The following is a 19275-nucleotide window of genomic DNA, read 5'->3' as shown; positions in this document are numbered from 1 at the left end:
CAGGACCAGTAATTACAAGTCCTATGATCCTCATGTCAACATTCTTTTCATTACACTATGGGGCCTCCCATTAACTCATATTTGATCCATTACTCTAGATTTCTAGTGATTTTCTCTGCCTTTACTCTTACCTGTATGTTGCGTATCAGTATCAAACACAGCTTTTATTGAAAGACAATAAAGAAGCTGCCAATGATTTCCTATTATACAGACAATATAGATCAGAATCTTGTATCTGTTTCATACGTGAAACCTCTAATCACACTGGGCTTCTCTTGTTCCTTTGAACATAACCTTTAACTTTCCTGAGACTGCCTTTGCTTTTAGCAGTGAGTTACATATCCCTGAATAACAATTATTGCAGGGACCTGAACATTTATCATATATATATGTATTTATATATAGTTTATAGACTAAGTATATGTATAACTACTACCTTGTGTGTTTTGATGGAGAGGGGGCAGGGAGCACCAGTAAAATTTTTGACATTAAAAAAAAAGTTTTCGCAACTGAAGTGTCCATCAGTGAATGAATGGTTAAAGAAGATGTGATATATATATATACATTGGAATACTATTCATCCATAAAAAGAATGAAATCATGCCATTTGCAAACAACACGGTTGGACTTGGAGGGTACTATGCTCAGTGAAATAGGTCAGAGACAAATACTGTATGATCTCACTTATATGTTGAATATAAAAAATAAACTAGTGAATGTAACAGAAAAGAAACAGACTCACAGGTACAAAGAACAAACTAGTGGTTACCAGAGGGGACAGGGGTGGGGGAAGGGGCAAAATAGGAGCAGAGGGTCAAGCGATACAAACAACTAGGCATAAAATAAATCAGCTACAAGGATGTATTGTACAGCACAGGGAATATAGTTATTTTATTTATGATAACTATAAATTGACTATAACCTGTAAAAATTGTGAATCACTGTGTTGTATATCTGAAACTGATACAATATTGTGCATCACCTATACCACAATTAAAAAAAAAAATAAGACCGCTGCAGTTCCACTTCTGGTAATGAAGGACTATGGTTTTGATCATGTTTCTGTTGAGAACTAGGAAAGTTGAGACAAAACAAAGAAATGTATCTGTTTGAAGGCACTGGAACTCTCAAAAGTGAGGATTTCACGGCTAAGACCTAATAGAGGCAGACAGGTTGGAGAGGCGCTTACAGCCTCTCTGCTGGAGGCATCTGTCTCTTCCAGAAGCAACTAAGAACAAAGCCTTTTGCAAGTTCACAGACCTAGGTGGGGGTAGAAGAGGAGAAAAACTGGAGTTGGGCTCACCAAAAAAGAGATAAGGACCTCAGTCTTTCTGTTGAAATTCTAACGTGCTGTACCCTAGAAGTCAGAGTGAGCCGAAAATAGATTGGAACTGAATCATCTCTGTTCTCAACTGGATTGCAGTGATCTGAGGATGCTAAAGGCCCTCGCTACTTAATAGAAGTAAAAAAATCCTCTCTAAAAGAAAGTCATGCTATCCCAAGCCTCAAAATATCTCTACAATTGTTTACATATAATATCTAGCACACATAAAACAATAATCAGGTATATGAGATGACATGACAGGATAGAGAAGCAACCATAGAAACAGGACTCACGGGGATTATGAAAACAATGTAATTACGGACTTCCCTGGTGGTCCACTGGATAGGACTCAGTGCTTTTACTGAGGTGGCCCAGGTTCAATCCCTGGTTGGGGAGAACTAAGACCCACAAGATATGTAGCATAGCTCTCCCCCAAATTCCCCAAATTACTATGATTAATCTGTTCAGGAACTTAGAATATGAGTAAGAATGTGGAGAATGGAAACACAGCCAAATGGAATTCTATTATTGAAAGATACAACAAAAATCCAGTGAATGGATTTAATAGCCAATTATATAGAGTTGAAGACAAAATTAGGGAACTGGAAGAAAATTCAGAAGAAATTGTGGACAGATTAACAAAAAGACTAAAAGATGAAAAATGGAAAAAATTTAAAAGATAGGAGATACAGAGTAAAAAAAAAGTCCAATATAGGTATATAATTAAAACCCAGAAGAAGCATGAGAGACTGTAACAAAGTAATACTGAAAGAGATGTCTCAAATAAACAAAAAGCATCATGCTTTAGATTCAAGAAGCATTATAAACCTTTAAGGAAAAGGCAAAGAAAATAACACCTAAGCACTTCATATTAAAAGTGAACTATGCTAACTATGCTAAGAGTGAAAAATGCTAACTGCTGATATTCAAAGAGGGAAACGTTGAGCATCTGTAGGCAAGAAAATTATTCTATCAAATGAATGACAGTAAGCTCCTTTGCAACCAAATGATGCTATCTTTAGAGTATTAAAAGAAAACAATCATATTCAGATAATATAACTTTCAAAAGCTAAGACAATATAAAGGTATTTTCAAACTAACAAACTGAAAATTGGGCTTCTCTGATGGCTCAGCTAAAGCATCTGCATTGCAGCAGACCTGGGTTCAATCCCTGGGTTAGGAAGATCGCCTGGAGAAGGGAGCAGCTACCCACTCCAGTATTCTGGCCTGGAGAATTCCATGGACTGTATGGGGTCGCAAAGAATCTGACACAACTGACTGACTTTCACTTTCTTCACCTCGGCCTTGGAGGGAAAAGTAACCTTTGAGTAGAGAGAAATGTTCCCAGATGGAAATTCTTAGATTTTCAAAGGGATGAAGAACAGTAAAGAAAATAAATGGGTAAATCCCAACAAATAATTACTTTACAAAATAATGCTGACTTACTGTGGTGTTTAAAAACATACAGATTTTAACATTAACAACACATAAATTGAGAAGAGGGGATAAAGTGGTCAAGGGTATTCACATTGTCCAGGAAGTTGATAAAGTACTAACGTATACTAGACTTTTTAAAAATTATTATTATTTTTTATTTGTTTGGCTGCGCTGGGTCTTAGTTGCGGCATGTGAATTCTGTATCAGCATGCAAACTCCTAATTTTGCAAGTGGGATCTAGTTCCCTGACCAGGCATCAAACCTGGGTCCCCAGCACTGATCCTGTACCAGGATCAGCATTGGTAAGTGCTGTTTCATTGATCCGTTACAGCACTGACATCTGTACCCCTGGACTACCAGAGAAGCCCCTACACTAGACTTTTAGATGTCAAGGATGCACATTCTAATTTCTAGAGCAACTAAACAATAATAAAAAGACATGCAGGCCTCCTTGGTGATGGAGCGGTAAAGAACCTGTCTGCCAGTGTAGGAGATGCAGGTTTGATCCCTGGGTCAGGAAGATCCCCTGGAAGGAAATGGCAACCCACTCCAGTATTCTTGCTTGGGAAATCCCATGGACAGAAGAGCCTGGTGGATTATAGTCCATGGGGCCACAAAAGAGTCAGACATGACGTAGTGACTAAACAACAACAACAACAAAAAGACATATAACTAAAAGGAAAAGGGGAATAAATAAACCTGACGTATCACAAAGGATGAACAAAGTAGAGAAAAAAGAGTGAAGAGCAGGGGAGACAAGAAACAGTAGGATAGCAGCTTTAAAGCCCCATATATCAGTAATAACATTAAACTTAAATTGACTATCCCAATTAAAAGATAAGACTGCTGCCTTGGATTTATAAAGATACACCTTTAACCTGTTTTCAAGAGGTAAACATTATAATACAGAAAAGTTTAAAGTGAAGAGAGATGCAAAAACTAAAAGAAAGGCTGCAGCTACGCTAATATCCAAGAAACAGTACAAGAGATATAAAGCTCACGTGTCAAGAGCCCTAAGAGGAAACAAGTGACACCCTCAGGATTGTTTGTTTTAAACAGAGGGACTAATTACAAATGTGTGTATAGGGTATAAGAGAATTACAAAGATAGTTCTGTAATCCAGGGCTAACAACAGGGGAACTGTACCTCTCTTAAGCTCCAAGAGACAGAAGGAATTAACCAAAGTCATAAGGGAGAGAGAACTGTCAAGAATTCATCGTGAGAGAGGCAATGATCTTTGGTCAAGGTACACATTCAGTTCAGGGAAACCTCTAATGGAGGGAGCCAGGGGGAATATAAGCACTTATCTCAACTCTTTTCCACCATACACTCTCCTTCTATCAGCTGCTCATCATGGGGTGGTATCAATTCAGTCACACTCTCATCTAAAGCCAAAAACATTATCCACCCCAGACTTCTTCATATATGGTAAGGGAGAAAAGAAATAAGTCACAAAACATAGTTTCATAAAACCAGTGTTTCAGCTAGTCATAAAGACTAGGTTCATGAGCATAGCTGCTTTCTATCACCACCCATCTAGGTCTCTCTCACTCCTTGCTTGCAAGGAGTGGAGCTGAATGGAATTCTTGACCAGGTAAAAGTGAACTCGCTCAGTTATGTCCAACTCTTTGCGACCCCATGGACTGTAGCCCACCAGGCTCCTCCATCCATGGAATTTTCCAGGCAAGAATACTGGAGTGGGTTGCCATTTCCTTCTCCAGGGGATCTTCCCAACCCAGGGATCAAACCCGGGTCTCCTGCATTGCAGGCAGACGCTTTACCGTCTGAGCCAGGGTGGGTGATCCAAATACTCACTCTTACAAGATGAAACCAAGTGGAAGTCCTTTTTGGGTTACCCTAGTTTTTTCATTGACTGTTGGCCAAGAGAATACTGGTGAATATCATACATTCCATTTAAGTCTTACTCCACTGTGCAACAGCAACTGAAGTTCCCCGTTTTAAAAGGAATCTTTCTCCTTTGTTTGTCAGTAGTGCTCCCCCCGCCCCCCAGTGGTTAACGATAGGAAAAAATCCTGCCGGCAAGCCATGTCCACTTCCAATTCATTGAAACCGTGTTTCCTAGAAATCATTCCTCCCTTGAGTACTAAAACCTCCAAAGCCACTAAGACTGATGCTTCACAGACCAAAAAATTCCTCAAGTGGTTTACTAGGCATAATGAGAGAATGCAACACAGATGCGCACGTGTGTACACCAAAAGACATACACAACAATGTTCACAGAAGCTCTCCTAACAGCCAAAGAATGGAAACATCTCTAATGTCTATCAACAATACAATGGATAAATAAAAGTAGTGTAAAGTAGAATACCGAATGCGGTATAGCAATGAAAATGAATGAATGAATGTTACCTGCTCCAGGTAACAACATGGATAAATCTTACAAAGTTAGATAGAAGCCAGAAACTAAAGATACATTATGTATTAAATTTATATAAAGGTTAACCACTATCAAACCTAATCTTTGGTATTAGAATTCAGGATGGTGATTACCCTTGGGAAGGATGAAGAGTAATGACTAAGAAGGGACATAGTTATTGATGTGGGTGATGACTATAGTTACCTTCATTTTGTGATGTCATGCTAAACAACTCTATTTGTGTTTTTCTATACATGTTATGCTTCCATTAATTTATAGTTCTATGCTTTCCACCAAATTTGGAAAACATGCCACCTGAATTTTTTTACAAAATTAGTCATTCTGAAAAATAGAAGGACTACTCTCATGTCCACGCTATACACCTTCTGGGGAAGGTAGCACCATATACTGATTATGGATTCTAAGCATGTACTTCATTGTTTAGGCCAGCATCCCTAATTTCCAGGTTATTGTATCATAACTGGCCAGTTTTCCAATTTTTTCTAAGTTCTCGTTAGCCTGTCAACTCATAAGCCAGTGACAATGAACCAGTACATACCCTGACCTCAGGCCGTATCTCCTAACGTTATTCCCTACGGGAAGATTTCCCTTTGCAGTATGTGTTAGTGCCGCTAATGAGTGGTGGTTTACTGACCATTCACATCCACCTGTGGCCAGCTCACGGCAGATCCTTTCAAGAATGAATAGGACCCACACTTTTTTCTCTTCCTTAACTGGTCAGAAGGAACTCCTCCTGAAGCCAGTTTATACGGGCTGGGGGAGAAACACTGAAGGGGCAGGGCCAGGACTACCGGAGTCTGAGTCACCCGCTCCTTTAGTTCAGCCGTAGCCAGCTCCAGTCTAACAGGGAGTGGACCGCTCTGTGCTCATCCAGCTGTATGGTCTTGTGAATCAGGTAACGTCAGTTCACGGCGGGTGGTTTGATTATTCATGCGGTCACTTCATGTCCCATGGTCAGGTGTTCCATCCTACCAGGTAGCAGGAGCAAATCTGGAGCTGCCTTTCAAAGAAACAAAACAAAATGTTGTTGGCGGAGGAAGATATGTTCTTATTCCCAAACCAAAGGGTCTGTGTTGTAATTCCCCTATGGGAACTTACCTAAGTCTTCATTTAATATCTCTTACCATGTGAACTTCCAGTACCATTGAACCTGCCTAATCACAAGGCCCCCCCTCAAAACTTGCAGTCTTACGGTTACCCAGAAAAGAGGTTAGAGCAGGTCACCCAAATGTGCTTTATTTTGTTGCCTCCAGAACCCCAAAAAGTCTGCTACACCTTTTCCCCTTTCTCTTTGTTGTAGTGGTAGGAAACACAACTACTCATCACTTATTTGAATGGATATTCAAACATGTCTCCGGCCATTGCAACCCTAGAAACTTGGAGCAGTCCTGGGTTTATCGCTGCATCTTCTGGCAGGCGTATGTCTTATCAGATCATGCAGAATGCTTGCTACTCCTTTCTCATTAGGTTCATTTAACATAATTTAATTGCTCTAATAAACTAGTATGATATTTTATAGCACAGTGATATGATCAAGGTCCCTTTATACCACAGAAACAACAGGGATGTTGACACAGCCCTGAGACAAGACAGTTAGAGTTGACTGTTGTCCCTGTCATTTAAGTGCAATATGCTTTTGATTTTCTTTACTGACTAGAAAGGAGGTGGGAGTGGGGGGCAGAGCACATTTCCAGATCAATACCTATGTATCATGTCAAAGTCTATATTAATTTCTCCCAATGAAGATACCACAGCTGGAACAACTGCAGTTGTCCCCCATCCCCACCCCACACCTGATTAAGCTCTGCAATAATCCACTGTAACCTTTCACTACCCATCTGGTTTTTACACTGTCATCTCCATGATCCATCTAGTGATCACACTACTGCTGCTGCTGATAAGTCGCTTCAGTCATGTCTGACTCTGTGCGACCCCATAGACAGCAGCCCACCAGGCTCCCCTGTCCCTGGGATTCTCCAGGCAAGAATACTGGAGTGGGTTGCCATTTCCTTCTCCAATCCATGAAAGTGAAAAGTCAAAGTGAAGTCACTCAGTCACATCTGACTCTTAGCAACCCCATGGACTGCATGCAGCCTACCAGGCTCCTCCGTCCATGGGATTTTCCAGGCAAGAGTACTGGAGTAGGGTGCCATTGCCTTCTCCGGGTGATCACACAGGGAATTTAAATGGGAATACGGTACCAGCTGCCATGCCAGCACAGGGGCACTAACTTCTGTACTGCTTTTCCTTTACTGTCTTGAGAGGGAGTGGTAACAATCAGTTCTGAAGGTCTATCTAGTCCTACCTACAATAACAACACTCACTCCATTGGTCGGGAAAGGAAAATGAAGATTGTTTCAGTTATTAAAATGTATTTATTCTTACCACATGTCTGGGGTTGGAGAAGTAACCACTATGGGTCTCTCTGGGCTGTTAGCCAGACTCAGACCAGGACTCCATGTGTCACTCGACTTTCTTGGGGGCCCCTATTCTAACCAATAAATAGCCACTGGAGAAGGATTAGGGCAATGATTCCCTAATTTGCTCAATGGAATTACTGGGGGGAGCTTAAAAAATACAAAAAAGGCCTGTCTCTCACTCCCAAAAATTATGAGTTAACTGGCCTGGGGTATATCCTTGGCTTTAGAATTCTAAGGTGTTCTTATGTCCAGACAAGCCTGGGAATCACTGGGTCTGGAGAAGATCAATGGTCATACCGCTGTGGCTGCACTGCAGGGTTCTTCCTTGAAGGGACCAAATCTCTCCCCATCAAGAAGCACCAAGTCTGTGTCTTGGATGAGATGCTTCAAATTTAACTCCTCAGGTTCTCACTGGTCAAAACAGCAAGATCTTTGTGTAGGCTATCATTTGCCAGAGCAAGCTGCATACTCCTCTGATGAGGATGCTATGTCGGGATTTGCCTGGAGGAACTCGGAGGTGAGGAGGGTAAATTCTGAGGACAGTAGGAATCAACTTATGAGAGAGCTGCCCCAAAGCTTCATTCTTGTCTGCCCAACTATCCCCATTTGATGTCTCAAGGCTCCACTCCTTCCTCATCAATGCTAACCTTAGTGTAAGAAAACTGGAAGAACTGAGCATTTAATTGGTACTACAAATCTACTTTATCTGCCCACTGTCCATAGGGTCGCACAGAGTCGGTCATAACTGAAGCAACTTAGCACTCACGCACACACAAACAGCCCCAAAGTAGAAACAGCTCAAATAGCTACAACAGAATGGACAGAGACAGCTTATCCACAAATGGAATATAACAATGAACATGAACAAACTACTTCTACAAACAACTTAGATAAACCTTACAAATATAATGGCGAAATACACATATAATTTCATTCATGTATGATTCAAAACGAATCTATGGTTATACGTTAGGATGAGTGGTTACATCTGGGGAGGTTGGGCAGTATAATTACTGGGATGTCACATAAGAGGTTTCTATGTAACTTGTAATATTCTATTCCCTGGGTGGTGGATGGAGGGATATTTTTACTTATGATAGATACTGCACTTATTTCTGCAGTATGCTGTATTTCAGTTTTTTAAAAGGGTAGTCCTAATAAGACTGGGAACTACCAGTTATGCCTACTTGCCCCTCTCCATCAATTCAAACACTTCCTTCAAGGCCTGGTTCAGTTCCACAACTGACTTGAAGCCCAATCACTTCAGCTAGAAATGACTTATCTTTCTGCTTGGTTTTGATTTCATCTCCTGGGAGATAGTGTAATATGGGAGAAATGGTACAGGCCAAGGGGCTTGGGCTTTAATCTGTAAAGCAATCAATAGTAAGTAAGAGAGTGATGTGATCATATTTGTATCTGCACACCATGAATCTGCTTAACTATACTTATTTATATTTGACTATGTGGACAAACAAAAATTTACATATACATTTAAGTGTAAATGTAAGTGTAAAAATGTCATATGTTTGATTGTTGCAGTACTGTTCCCAGTGTATCACGCCTCTTTTGTCTGTGCCTCTTTGCAATGTGCCTTTGCCACTTTTATTTTCCCACTTCGTGAATCTAGGCTAGCCTTCCTTGTGACATACCTTGACCACCGAATGCAGTAGCTGTGACTTGGTGTAACTTCTGCGGATGAGGCCTAGAGAGGCTGTGCAGCTTCCTTTTTCACCTTCTGGAACACTGCCCTGGGCCTCTATGCTGTGAATAAGTCTGGAATGAAAGACCACGTGAAGAGAGCCACGTGAATGAGCCCAGAAGAAACAGAAAAACTTTCTACTCAAGACACAGAGTAGTGAGAAATAATAAATCATTATTGACTTTAGCCATTAAATTTGTGGCTGACTTGTAATGCAGGAAGATAGCCTAGTCTGATGTGGCAGAGATTGCTACTGTCTGTCTCAATGTCCTTTCTTCCTCTTCTTTTAGTATTACAACTCCCAGGTTTTGACTTAGTACCTTGCCATATAGGCAAGGACTCTATTTCCTAGCCTCCCTTGCAGGTCTGGCCATGCGACTACATTTTTGCCAAAAGAGGAAATGATAGCTGCAACTTCTGTGACATGCCCTTAAAAAGAAGAGGTATACTGTTTTTCCATTTCCCATTCCCAGATATATCTTGGCAGGAGGTGAAACAACCATCTTAGGTCATGAAATAGAAGCCACATATTGAGTATAGCAGATTAACAAGCTAGAATGAGGGTGGATCCCTAACACCTGCTGCTGCTGTATCAATTGTGAACTGATTATCTCTGAAATGTTACAAGAGAAAAAAATAAACTTTCATCTTAAGTTATTACTATGTTGGCTTTTAAGCAATCAAATCTATATCGCAAGTAATACATATTTTCCATTATTTCCCCCATATAGTTATATACAAATACACATGTGTATATATATAGATCTACAAATATATTTTGAGTGTAAACATACATACACACAAATATGCAAACATTTATGTGTGCTGCTGCTGCTGATTTTATAGACTGGGATCACATTGTACACACTTCTTCATCTTGCTATTTATTTCTCATTTAGCAGTAGTATCTTAACTCATACTGCTTTAATTTATTCCTTTTGTTGGATACAAAAACTAATTCACTCAACCATTTTCCTATTAATGAGCTTTTACTTTGCTACTTGTTTTTAGATACTATGGATGATGCTACAGTGAATATTCTTATAGATAGATCCTTACATATTTTAAGGGCTTCCCTTGTAACTCAGCTGGTAAAGAATCTTCCTGCAATGCAGGAGACCCTGGTTTGATTCATGGGTAGGGAAGATCTGCTGCAGAAGGGATAGGCTACCCACTTCAGTATTCTTGGCTTCCCTGGTGGCTCAGCTGGCAAAGAATCCGCCCACAATGCGGGAGACATGGGTTCGATCCCTGGGTTGGGAAGATCCCCTGGAGAAGGGAACGGTTACTCACTCCAGTAGAATTCCAGTAGAATACATGAACTATATATCCATGCAGTCATAGAGTTGGACTCTGAGCGACTTTCACTTACATATTTTATACCTATTGGACAGATTCCCAAGAAAGATATAGCTAGCATAAAAGATATTTCTAGTTTAAAACATTTTAACACAGGTTGCCAGATTGTTTTGCAAACAGGTTGAAAAAGTTCACATTTATATCAGCATGCATGCGTGCTAAGTCACTTCAGTCAAGTCCATCTCCTTGTGACCCTATGGACTGTGACCCGCCAGGCTCCTCTGTCCATGGGGGTTCTCCAGGCAAGAATACTGGAGCTGGTTGTCGTGCCCTCCTCCAGGGCATCTTCCCAACTCAGGGATCAAACTGGCATCCTTCTGTCCCCTGCACTGGCAGGCGGATTCTTTACAACAGCGCCGCCTGGGAAGCCCATTTATACCAGCGCTGTATAACAGAACTTTTCACTCGGATCCCTCCTACTGGCAACAGGTGCTATTGGTCACTTAACATTTGCCCAGTCTGAAAAAATTCTCACTTAATTTCATAATAGGAGAAATGCACAGTAAAACTACACTAAGATTAAACATTTTCACTTATCAATCCCACATCCAAAAAGTTCAATAACATGCTCTAATGAAAATGCTGTGGGTGCACTCTTACTTGTTTACATAACACAGGGAAATCTGGCAATATCTAGCAAAATCACACATACATACAAACCCTCTAATGGAACAGTCTTATTTCTGTTAAATCTTGAACATGTGAGACAAAAGTATACACAGTATTATCCATTATCACATTGTTTTCAAAAGCAAAAGACTGAAATCAAAGCAAATATCCATTGTAAAGGGTTGGTAAAATAAATTCTGGCATTCCTGTAGTGGAATATATTCATAGTGGAATACTATGCAGCTTTTAAAAGGATGAGGACTTTCATATGAGCTACTTAAATAACTGAGTTATCAAATAAAGCACATTATTATAACCTTTCTTCTTTTTTTTTTAAAGAGAGAATAAACTTGTATAAAAAAGCTTATGGGAAATACATGAGAAACTAATAAAGTGTTTTTTTTGGAGGCAGGTAGTATTGACACAGGAAATGAGTGGATGAGAAATAAGTGGGGGGAAACTTCAATTCAAAACATAAATATCTGTCTATCTAGATACACACACATACATACACACATTACCATTTGAATGAATTACTCCTCAAAGAAAAATAGTTCTAGTATTTCCCAAGTTTCCTCTATGTGATTTCTGTCTAGTCAACTCACCTGTCTGATCCTTTCCTCAACTGTAGAACAGGGATAAGATCCGCTTCACAATGATTTGGTAAGTACTAAAGCAGGTCTGTGCTTAGCCAAGAGCCTGTCACACAACAGGCACCTAATAAAACTAGTTAGCTAATGGTTTGCCAATCTGTCATAAAGGGCTGAATTTGGCATCTCATTGCTTTTACTTGCATTATCCTGATTTTTTCTGATTTTGAGCAACTTTTCACATGTGGATTTATTCCTTGCTGAATTCATATTCTTTGCTCACCCATTTTCTATAGAATTGCTTGTTCCCTTGATGTGAATTTTAAAGAGCTCTTTTAATACTAAAGATGTTAAACCTCATCATATATATTTTTTAAAATTTAGTCTATGTCTATGAATTTTAACTATGTTTATATCTTTTTGCATATAAGTTATTTTTTATACTGACAAATGTCTATCTTTCTAAAGAAGAACATGTGTTCTGCTGCTGCTGTGTAAAATATTCTATAACTGTCAATTAGATCCAACTGACTGACGGTGCTACACCGTCCAACTACTGAATACATACTCACTGACTTTCTGCCTGCTGGATCTATCACTTATTAAAGGAGGGGTGATGAAGTCTCCAGCTGTAATAGTGCATTTGTCTGTTTCTCCTTGCAGTTCTATCAGGTTTTGCCTTAGCCACTTTAATGCTCTATTGTCAGACATACGCACATTAAAGGCTGGCGTATCTTTCTGAAGCACTGACCTCTTTATGTAATGCCCTTTCCTATCGCTGATAGTTTTCCTTGTTTTAAGCCTGTTTTGTCTGAATATAGCGGCTACAGTGTTCTTTTGATTAGTATTAGATAGTATCAGTATTAGATTAGTAGTAGCATAGTAGATCTTTCTCCTTTCTTTTACTTTAACCTGTCTGTGTCTTTATATTTATTTATTTTTTTTTGTGTGTGTGTGTGTGTGTCTTTATATTTAAAGTGGATTTCTTGGGACTTCCCTGGCAGTTCAGTGGTTAAGACCCCAAGCTTCCAGTGCAGGGAGCATGCCACAGCTAGGGAAAAGCCTTTGTGCTGCAACTAGGGAAGCCGGAGCACATGCCACAACTAAGACCCGATGCCGCCAAATAAATAAGATTACAGTTAAGTATGGAGTTTCTAAGGCAGAAAGGTGGCTTCTAAAAAAACTTCAAAGATCTATATAGAATAAAGCTCTTTATTATGTCTGCATATATAGACTTTGTATCTTTTTTTTTTTTTAAACAAAGTAATGTATTTTATTTAAGCCACTGTTATTTTGATCTCTATGTGTGTATTAGTCATAGCTGTGTCCGACTCTTTACGACCCCATGGGTTGTAGCCTGCCAGGCTCCTCTGTCCATGGACTTCTCCAGGCAAGAATACTGGAGTGGTTTGCCATTTCCTTCTCCAGTATTTACTTTTAAATTATAATCTTTTCCTACTAAATGCCTGCAAAAGTGGCATCTCAGTACACACTCAGAGAATTATAGGATAGAAGGCCTTTTTTCCAAGTTCACTCCAGGAATTTTCTATTAGGTGCTTGTGTATATTCCTTGTTTAAGCACCACAAGTATTACGGAAAGTGGTTTTTAAAGTTTTGCCATTTGTTATTAACTTTAAAATGCCAGTTCGGTTTCTCTAGTTTTGCTTTTATGGCCATTTGCTGCATTTCCTCTTAACGCTGTGGGTAAGGCAGGGCAGTTAAAATGTGGTTCCTCAAAAGAAAGGGGAAGTATAAAAACGCCAAACACCAAAATAAAAATCCTCTTTTAAAAAAAAGTTTTGTTTATCCCTTAAAATTTTTTTTAACACATAAACTGACAGATTTAAATAATTTTTCAAAAAAAAATTTTTCAAAAAAGATTTGCTTAGTTGTTCATGCAATTATCATTAATTTGAGCCCAGGAGGTTAAGGCTCCTCTCAATCTATTCAAACATATTAGGTATACCATTAATTTCATCTTACTGTTCCAGTCTATCAATCTGCAATTCCTTTTACTTTTCTTTTACTTTGGGCTTATTTCCTTGATCACATGTCCTACTTCTTCTTGCTTTGTCATGTAAGTGGTACACATCCTTCATTAGTTTCTTTAGAAAAGATTCGTGAACTGCATATTTGAGACCTTTTAGAACTGAAAATAATTTCTTTTAGCCTTGTATCTGAGTAACAGCATGGACTGTATAGAACTCTAAATTATAAGTAATTTTCCTTCAGAATTTTGGAGCTTTCTTCCATTACCCTTTTGCTTCCAGAGTTGTTATTGAGAAGTCTACCACATTCATCTCTGTATGCATCACATGAAATCTGTTTTCTCTCTCTATAAATTTGAACAATCTACTCTTTGTCTATTTGTTATCTTTATAGAGTAGAGAAAGGCGGGAGATACACAGGAAAAAAGCTCCAGAAATCAGCATGGGGTCCCCTTAAGCATTTCATACTCAGAGCAATCTTAATTTCCCACCCCCCACAAGAGCCACATGTGATTAGCATTGGCACACGGCACCATCATACACACTGCGCGGCCCGAGGGCAGCTGCTGTAAAAAGCAAAACAAGGTGAGGCTACAAGAAAAAAAGGTGTGTTAATGGGGATGTAAACATAGTAACTATGATGAAGATAAATGCTAACACTATTGTGCCTATCTATGTGCCGGGTACTGTTTCAATGGCTTCATATATATTAACTCACTGAATTAGTACATACAATACAACCTTAAGAGGTAAGTGTTATCTTCATTTTACAGGTTAGATAATCTACCCTGGCACAGCCAGAATTCTAGTCCAAATAGTCTAGCTCCAGAATCTTGTGATCTTAACTATTATGCAGTACTACTTTCTGGTAGTAGACAGTAGTCAGTTTTTTCTCTTTATTATACTGTTTTAAAATATCTTTTCTTGACAAAATAAAAAGTTGGCAAACCCATGTTTACTTCCTTAATTTAAAAATGTATTGATTGGTGAAATATGAAAACCTGGAAATCATCAATTTATAGGACCAGTAGAGAGAAAGAAAATGAAAATTTGAGGGAAGATAACTGATGGAACAAGGTCTTATAAGATCAGTTCTAGAACACAGGGAGCTGGTAGATCTGAAGGATTGGGAAGATGCTAAGTACAGGGGGAATTATAGCCACATTCAGAGATGATGGTGAGGAAAAAATCTCTGGTAACATCTGAGCACAAAATAAGACTGGTAGTATCAACTTAGAAGGCTTAATAAGTAAATAATATAGAATGGTGAAGATTTGGAGCAACTTTTGTAAGGAATGGGGAAAAAAAAAATAAGGCCCGGAATGAACTGACAGACTAGAAAAATGGAAATGGTTTCAACACTAAATATATTGAAGAAGTCAAAGAATAAGGTTAGAGGGAGTAACAGAGTGGACAATGCATAAACAAATATAGCAAGTTGTGGTTAGAAGATAGGATTTCTGAATTTAAGATCGCAAAGCCAGAATAAATGCTCATTCATTGATGATGATGATGATACTGATAATAACCATTTATTAAGCACACACACTAAAAAAATTGATTAAATCTAGTCATAACAATAATTAGTATCAGCATATTACAGAGGAGAAACTGAGGTCCTAGTGAATTTCCAGCAACATTCAAGTTTTTCATAAAACTTAATAAAATGACTCTGAAATTAATATACAGCAGCAAAGAATCTGGCATTCCCAAGGAAATAGGTAAATATTAACCATTGTTAATATCTTGCTGGGTATTAACACTTATAATAAAGCTGTAGCAATTATGATAGTGTGGTAATATAATAAAGGTCATACAAATTGACCAATGGAAAAGAAAAAACAGTCCATGGATGTGTGGAAACCTGATCTGAAATCAATGACATTACAAACTATAAAAGAAAAGTCACACTATTTAATAGTTGCTGCTAGAACAATTAGTTGTTTATACATAAAATAAATAAATTAGATCTCTACCATATGCACAAAAATAGTAGGTTGATTTAAAAAACAATAAAATATGAAGAATAAAAGTTTACAATTTTTAGCAAAAAGATGAATATCTTTGTGATTCTGAGGTAGGAAATGACTTCTTTTCTTTAGGAGAGGATTTCTTAAATCAGACACCCAAAGCAAAAAATATACAGGAAAAGATGAATAAATCTGATTACATTCAAACTAAATTTCAGTGTAAGAAAATACACCATAACAAAGGCCAGAGAAGAGGCATGAACTGGAAGATGACAACTAATACATCCTACAATGTATTATTATCCAAAAAACATAAACCAATGAAAAAGATGAGCAAAGCAATAGAAAAATGGACAAAGATGCCCAAAGATGTCCAGGAGGCATTTGGGATTAGTATTAGAGAATCTGGGCTAGAAATAGAGATTTGGACTGTATCAACTTACTTATCATATATGAATTCACAGAACTAGATGAGTTTCTAGGACAGCATGTAAGGCAAGCAGAAATCTGGGCCTAGCTAAGACATAAAGCAAGCAAAGGATTACCAATCCTCACTATTCCCCCATCCAACCTGGGGCTGCACAGCGTAAGGGATCCTAGTTCCGACCAGAGAGGGAACCCATGCGCCCTGCAGTGGAGGCACAGAGTCTCAGCCACTGGACCACCAGGGAAGTCTGCTCACTCAAATTCTTACTACTACTAACTGCTTTAACCTCATCCACATACTATTTTGTCTGGCTTTTTCTGATCATAACATTAAGTCTTTTAAAGATGAGGTCTAAATATAAGAAATAAACACTTATAATAAAACCAGATTTTGGGATGTCCCTGGTGGTCCAGTGGTTAAGACTCCGAGTTTCTGTAGGGGGTGTGGGTCTCATCTCTGGTTGGGGATCCCTCACGCCAGGTGACATGGCCAAAGTAATTAATTTTAAAAAGCCCACATTTTGTGGGGTATTACATCAGAAGATGATACTGGGAATGATTAAGAGCAGGAGGAGAATGGGGCGACAGAGGATGAGATGGCTGGATGGCATCACCGACTCAATGGACATGAGTTAGAGCAAACTCCAGGAGATAGTGAAGGACAGGAAAGCCTGGTATGTTGCAGTTCATGGGGTCACAGAGTTGGAGGTGATTTAGCAACTTAACAACATCAGAAGGTAGTCAGATAAGTCTGCCACTTCTGTGTGTAACAATTACCCTCAGCTCCTCTACTTTATGTTCCGCCAAGAAGACAGGGTGGTGGAAATGAAATGTAAATTAAAAAATAAAGCAAAACAGGACTTAAAATTTAAAGCAAAGGGAATCTAAGAAAATGTTCCCTAAAATGCACAGTAAGGGTTTTTTAATTGGTGGGGTTAGGAACTACCTCCTTTTATACATTTTATATATATATGTATATAATTATTTAATGCATCAGAAATGGCTAATGTATGTCTACACATCTTGACATTTTAAGACAAAAAAAGAAAAAGGCTTCATCCATATAGACTTCTATTCCCTGAATTTCTTCTACTTGGAAATAGCAAAACAGCTATCCACTGCTCAAAGAAGTCAGTCACAAAAGAACTACATAGAAAAAAAAAAAAAGAACTACATAGAGGATAATTTAATTATATAGAGGGTAATTTCTTTTATATGATGTAAAAACAAGTAAAGCAAGAATAGTGGTGGTGGTGGTAAGGGGATGTGATTAGTAGGGGCATAGAAAGACTCTATGGTATGTTTGGTGTATTCTGCATATGCGGATCTGGGTGTTGGTTACATTGAATTGGTCATTTGGCACTTGAGCATTTTATTATATACCTCTAAACTGAGCTATACATTTTTTTTTTTTCTTTTTTTTTTTTTTTTTTTGGTCTTGTTTGATCTCTTTTTAATCCTTTAAAGAAAAACTTCTTAGAGGCCTTAGGGATCTCACTCAACACAGCTTGCTTTGCTTCAGTCAAGACAACAAAGCCTCTAAATAAGAAACGAATATTTACTGGCCTTCTCTAAGCTTTTCTTCCCCTAATGGCCCCACTCCCTCAAACCACCCTGCCTCAAGCACCTCCCAAAAGAACAGTCTTAAGGACAAGGACGTTGAGATAATCATTTTCAGGATAAACAAGCTCCAGGGTCCTTCTTCCACTAAATCAAAAGTAAGTTCCAGGAGTAAACTGAAAGGAATCTGAATGTAAACACCAACCTTTCAATCATCACTTTGTATATGATCTTCTATACCACCCTAGCTCATGAACATGAATCTGTATCTAAACATCTTGGTAGAAATTTCCATTATAATTTTACTTCGACAATTTTGACCAGGGTAAAATGACAGAAAATCGATTTATCTAGATTTCAATTAATTCTCTTACTGATGATTATTTTTTTAGTGAAGGACGATAACAAATATTAAATTTCAACAGTCCGGAGAATGAAAAGTTGCTTAAAAAAATTCCTCCCCTTTTCACTTTAGGATGAAATACCAAGAGAAAAATTTTTAAAAACTTACATATTAACAATTGGTTGTTACATTTTAAGTCATACAAGGTGAAATACTGGACCTTCTGCAGTTCGTTCTTCTATGTTGTCGGTCAAGCAGGGTTCAGAAAGGAAATGAGGCTGGGTTATTAAGATACAAATACACAACATGCAATCAGCAAGTGCTTTACCTCTGATATTTTACCGTACAAACATGAAACAAAGTCATGTCAAGGAAGGTGCTTCAAGGGACTGACGCTCTCTCCTTTCGCTCTTTATTTTTTCGGTGTTAATAAACCTAAATAAAAATTAAAGATCTCCAAGGATACTTTAGTTTCTAGCAGAAGCCCTGCAACATCAAATAAAGGAAACCCTAAATCTTCATATTCTTTTACCACTTTCCCAGTTTTAGTTAACCGGGGGAAAAAAAAATTGATCTGCAGAAGAATTATCTACTGAAAACATATCTAAGTAAGGACTCTACCGGGTCTGGTCTGAGTCAAGGCCTCGGAGCAGGATGGCACTAAATAGCCAAAGGGCAAGGCTGTGAGCAATGCCGAGTTTAGGCATCTTCATTATTTTAAAAAAGCCAGATTTGTGGAGGGGAGAGAGCGAAATTAGGCACCGCGGGGGTGCGGGGGAAGGGTGCTCTAAGGGGACTTTGCAATTCTGGCGCCGTGGCTGGGAAGAAGAGGCCGAGACAAGAGGGCCCGAGGTAAAGCGCGACGCCAGGAGAAACTCACTTTTGAAAGGCACCTTCCGGTTACAAGGCATTCTCACGTGCTTGACCTCCTCGGACACAGTCTCCGGCCGTGAAAAGCCCACCGTGAAGGCCCTCTTCCACCTCAAGACTCAGAGGCGGGCCCCGCTGCCCCAAGGCCGCCCGCGCCGCTTCGGCCTCCGCGGGGCGCGCACGTCACCCGCCCGCGGCCAATCGGCGCCCGGCAGCTCACCTCTCCGAGCCGAGGCCCCCAGCCCCGCCCCGGCCCGGGCCCCGCAGGGAGCGCCGGTCGGC

At 39.1% G+C, this 19275-nt stretch overlaps 1 long non-coding RNA gene across 1 annotated transcript; it reads right to left on the bottom strand.

Annotated features, from left to right (window-relative positions):
• Positions 1-862: 862 nt before the first annotated feature.
• Positions 863-19187, bottom strand: LOC136147792 (uncharacterized). Its single transcript, XR_010659392.1, has 3 exons — positions 19004-19187; positions 9229-9352; positions 863-6159 (listed from the first exon to the last, which is right to left on the bottom strand). It is a non-coding gene; the product is annotated as an uncharacterized lncRNA (long non-coding RNA).
• Between the last annotated feature and the right edge of the window lie 88 nt (positions 19188-19275).

The sequence above is a fragment of the Muntiacus reevesi genome, chromosome 16, assembly GCF_963930625.1.
Source record: "Muntiacus reevesi chromosome 16, mMunRee1.1, whole genome shotgun sequence".
Classification (NCBI taxonomy): domain Eukaryota; kingdom Metazoa; phylum Chordata; class Mammalia; order Artiodactyla; family Cervidae; genus Muntiacus; species Muntiacus reevesi.
The sequence above is the reverse complement of the archived record's forward strand: the minus strand, read 5'-3'. Positions and strand labels throughout refer to the sequence as shown.